Source organism: Nanorana parkeri, unplaced genomic scaffold (assembly GCF_000935625.1).
Source record: "Nanorana parkeri isolate BGI_ZX_2015 unplaced genomic scaffold, ASM93562v1 scaffold1251, whole genome shotgun sequence".
In the NCBI taxonomy this organism is placed as follows: domain Eukaryota; kingdom Metazoa; phylum Chordata; class Amphibia; order Anura; family Dicroglossidae; genus Nanorana; species Nanorana parkeri.
The window spans coordinates 197,504-202,453 of record NW_017307519.1 but is presented as its reverse complement, the minus strand read 5'-3'; the positions used below and the strand labels follow the sequence as shown (position 1 = coordinate 202,453).

Here is a 4,950-nt window from a genome sequence, read left to right as displayed (position 1 = left end):
GAGGGAAAGCCCCCCCCCCCCCAGAGCTTGTGCTGAAAATGTAACTAGTGCAAAGAAACAAAGTATCAGCGACGCGACTCAACTACATTGTTGCAAGTGAACTAATACGGCTACAATTGACTTAAAGCGTTGGCTAGCAAACCGTGCGCCGCTCGCTCCTAGGGCGGCGACACGAGTCGCGTGCGAACAACAACTGCGACAATCCGCCTTACCTTGACTCGCTCCCAGGCAGCAGGAAACAGCACTGGAGTGACTGTGTGTCTGAGTCTGTCTCTAGATCTCAGCCCTGCCCCAAAAGAGAGAGAGAAAAAAAAAAAAGCCATGATGACATCAGCTCTAATCAAAGAAAAAAGGGTGTGTGAGTGAGTGAGTGTGTGTGTGTGCGCACAATCCTCCTCCCTGTGATTCCAGGCCTGCTGCCTGCAAGACTCATTAAATGTCACACAACCCGATAAAATATCCTAGCACGCACTTTTCACGCCTCCGTCCCGTCCGTGAGATCGCATGCGGACGGCAGATGTGCACGCGTAGCATGTTGTGTTTTATCCTTTTATGTTGTAAACGACGTGTAAACATGTTTACACTGTTTCTTCATATGTTTTTAGATATTTATAGAATCTCATGTTTGCAGCTGACGCAATTTGTAAACATTTTTATGTTACATAGTTAGTCAGGTTGAAAGAAGACGCAAGTCCGTCGAGTTCCACCTAAGCTTACATTGTTTCTTTTATGTTTTTATATATTTATAGAATCTCATGTTTGCAGCTGACGCAATTTGTAAACCTTTTTATGTTACAGAGTTACATAGTTAGTCAGGTTGAAAGAAGACGCAAGTCCGTCGAGTTCCACCTAAGCTTACATTGTTTCTTTTATGTTTTTATATATTTATAAATTCTTATTTGTAGCCTTAAAATCTTGCGATTCTTGATGTTTATGTTGTTACTTTTATGCATCTTTTATACCTTTTTAGGATCCTGTCATTGGCAGCTTTTGGGCGCGACCGTTTAAGTATAACGAAAGCCCAAACGTTTTGCTTTGTGAGTAGGGTAGGGATCGGTCACAGCTGAACCCCCGGGCAGATATAAAAGACACCGATTAATTCAGCTCTGTAATCATTACGGGTTTTTTCACACCAGATGCAGTGCGTTGTGGCCGGCTCACTTTTTTGTGGGGCAGGAGGGAGCGTGGCGGGCCATTGAAGTGAATGGCACCGTAGCCACGCCCTCTGACCGCAATGCGATCGGCCGCACGGGATGGCAAGGCACATTGTGCCTGCGGTCCGGTGCGATCAAAATAGCGCTTGCAGCATTTTGATTGCACCCGGACCACAGGCACAATGTGCCTTGCCATCCCGTGCGGCCGGAGGGCGTGGCTACAGTGCCATTCACTTCAATTAATTCAGCTCTGAAATCATTACGGGTTCGTTCACACCAGATGCAGTGCGTCGTGGCCCAATTCTGGCCGGAACGCACTGCATCGCATTGCGGCCGGCCCACTTTTTTGTGGGGTAGGAGGGGGCGTGGTGGGTCATTGAGTGAATGGCACTATAGCCACGGCATCTGACCACAATGCGATCGGCCGCATGGGATCGCAAGGCACATTGTGCCTGTGGTCCGGTCCGGTGCGATCAAAATGCTGCAAGAAGCAGAATTATTATTATTATACAGGATTTATATAGCGCCAACAGTTTGCGCAGCACTGTACAATATAAGGAAGACATTACAATCACAATACAATTCAAGACAATATGGTAAGGGGGGCCCTGCCCCTGAGGGCTTACAATCTAAAAGAATGACTCTGCTTCCTCTTGATTGGAGGAGAGAGTAGCGTAATAGAGAGATGAGCTCATCACTGTGCTGCTTCTCCTTTCCCTGTCCAGTCACGGGTTGGGGGCATGTCCGGGATGACCTGGGCTCATGGGAAGTAGGTTGAACTCGACGGACTTGTGTCTTTTTTTCAACCCGACTAACTATGTAACTAGGAAGTAGGTTGAATGACGCTGGCCATCAGACGTAGGACTTCTAGTAAAAGTCAAGTCCAGCAAACCGTAGTGTAAGGGAAATCTCTGGATTGAAGGTGAATATTGCAGCAAAAACTGCTTTTGATGATTTATCTTGTAATGGGCATTTTATTTTCATCTTGTTTTTGGTAGTAGATCTGTCTTTAGCTGGATAGAGTAGGGGAGGATTAGGACCTCCGTGACACTCTTTATTGCTGTGTCCTTATCAGGGAGTGGAACCCAAGGAAACCCAAAATTTAGCCTTCCAAGTAGGTCCCCCTCCAAAAAGATGAAATGCTTGTTTTTGTCTAGGGGTAGAGGAATAAGCAGTAATACTCACCTTATTCCTTACCTCTTGTAGGTTTCCCCTCCAACACTCAACCCATCCCGTCCTCTCTAACGTCGTTATGTGGTCAGTGGAGAAATGCCCCCTTACATTGGGGGTTTATTGTAGAAATGCCCCCTTACGTTGGATGTTGAGTGAAGAAAGTCCCTATTTGTTGGTGGTCAGTGGAGACACGTCCTTCACATAGCGGTTTGATGGAGAAATGCACCTTACTTTGGTCGTTAGTGGAGAAATGTCCTCTTACATTGTTGGTCAGTGGAAAAGTGCCCCTTATATTGGAGGTCAGTGGCAGAGGTGCCCACTTACAATGGTGGTCAGTAGAGATGTGCCCCTTATATTGAAGGTCAGTGGCAAAGGTGCCACTTATATTGGTGGTCAGTGGAGATGTGCCCCTTATATTGAAGGTCAGTGGTAGAGGAGCCCTCTTACATTGGTGGTCAGTAGAGATGTGCCCCTTATATTGGAGGTCAGTGGTACAGGTGTCCATATAGGTTGGTGGTCAGTGGAGAAATGTCCTCTTGCATTGGTGGTCAGTAGAGATGTGCCCCTTATATTGGAGGTCAGTGGTAGAGGTGCCCACTTACAATGGTGGTCAGTAGAGATGTGCCCCTTATATTGAAGGTCAGTGGGAAAGGTGCCAGTTATATTGGTGATCAGTGGTGATGTGCCCCTTATATTGAAGGTCAGTGGTAGAGGAGCCCTCTTACATTGGTGGGCAGTGGTAGAAGAGCCCTCTTACATTGGTGGTCAGTGGAGAAATGTCCTGTTAAATTGAAGGTCAGTGTGAGAGGAGCACTTTTACATTGGTGGTCACTAGAGATGTGCCCGTTATATTGGAGGTCAGTGGTAGAGGTGCCACTTATATTGGTGGTCTGTACATCTGCTGTGCCCATTATGAGGAGCTCCCACCATCCCTGTGCTGAGTTCCCGGGTCAGAGGTGGGACAGGTGCCCCTTATATAGCTGGTGTGTACACCTGCTGTGTCCATTATGAGGGGCTCCCACCATCTCTGACCTGGGAGGTGTGCCCCTTATATTGGAGGTCAGTCTTACATTGGTCCCATCTGCTGTGCCCATTATAGAGATGTGCCCCTTATATTGAAGGTCAGTGGGAAAGGTGCCAGTTATATTGGTGGTCAGTGGTGATGTGCACCTTATATTGAAGGTCAGTGGTAGAGGAGCCCTCTTACATTGGTGGGCAGTGGTAGAGGAGCCCTCTTACATTGGTGGTCAGTGGAGAAATGTCCTGTTACATTGAAGGTCAGTGGGAGAGGAGCCCTTTTACATTGGTGGTCAGTAGAGATGTGCCCCATATAATAAAGGTCACTTTCGAGAGGAGCCCCTTATAGTGGTCGTCAGTAGAGATGTGCCCCTTATATTGGAGGTCAGTGGGAGAGGTGCCCCTTATATTGGTCGTCAGTAGAGATGTGCCCCTTATATTGGAGGTCAGTGGTCAGTGGTCAGTGGACAAATATCCTCCTTCAGACTTTCCACCCCACAACTGGTCCCATGCTCCAATGTCATTATGCACAATGACTAGTGGTCAGCAGTTGGTTGTATGCTTATTACAAAGTCCCCATACACCGTCCCTTTCTTTCAAGCCCTGATGAAGGGGGATTAAGCTTGTGGCAGTGGCAGTGCTTGCCGGATGGTGTTGACTTGTATGGCTAGCCCGGGGCAATATTATTGCACTTCGGCCCCTAAGGCCCGTCAGCGTGGTGCACTGGCACTTATTATTTATGCACGCTTGAGCACCTTTTTAGATTGGATTGACCTCACAGAAGACGGAGGGTCTGGGTACCTTCGGGGCCCCTTTACTGACGTTGGGGAGGAGATTCTGTGACCCTCACAGGGGCCCCCTGTCTCCTCCCATCCGGGGGGGTCTCTCTTCGGGAGAGCCCCCCAACCTAGTACTCAGTGGACCTGTTTCAGCATGTCCCAGAGGATTGGGGTCCCCCGGCCTTCGGGTAGGTGGACCAAAGTTTTCCTAGCCCCTGTCAGGAGCCTTGCGCCCCGGGGGGTGGGGGGGGGGTCAGGAAATCGTGGCCCTTTCTCTTCGGAGGAGGTCAAAAAGCACCCTCGTGCACTTTAAAAAAAATTTGTAGTGGGGTTGGGGCAGATTTTATATTGGCGGCAGTGCTACTAGTTATGAGCTGCAGAGAGGAGAACTTCGGAATCGGGCTGAGATCTTCTAAATCTCTTTTATGAAATACTCCGGTGCTCCTCGTTGGCTGTGTCTGGCTGTGCTACACGGGTGATAAATCTCCCCTCCCCGCTATCTGCAGGGAGCCATTACTTGCACACAGGCAATTTCCGTTTCATAACAAAAAGGTAACTTACTTCCCCTTTCTTGTGAAACAATGTGAAACGGACACATTTTATCTCCCCGCTAAGGAAGATATATCACAGCTTGACATATCACCGCGGCTTAAACCGCCGGGTACATGTGCAGATTGTAAAATTTAGGCAAAAAAAGAAATTGGATGATGCAATGGAGGAGGAAAGGGGCAAGGACACCTAGTTTGTGAGCATATCAGGCCCTAGGTTGGAATGTTGTTGCCCCCCCCCCCCCAACCCCGAGTCAGAGAGGGAAAAGAGGGTTCTTC

At 48.4% G+C, this 4,950-nt stretch overlaps 1 protein-coding gene across 1 annotated transcript in view; it reads right to left on the bottom strand.

Moving 5' to 3' along the window:
• The window catches only part of TAGLN2 (transgelin 2), a 34,083-nt gene extending 33,790 nt beyond the window's left edge, over positions 1 to 293 (bottom strand). Inside the window, exon 1 of the mRNA XM_018568835.1 lies at positions 213 to 293. The gene's annotated coding sequence lies outside the window, so the exon portion shown is untranslated. The remainder of the gene's footprint in view (positions 1 to 212) is intronic.
• Between the last annotated feature and the right edge of the window lie 4,657 nt (positions 294 to 4,950).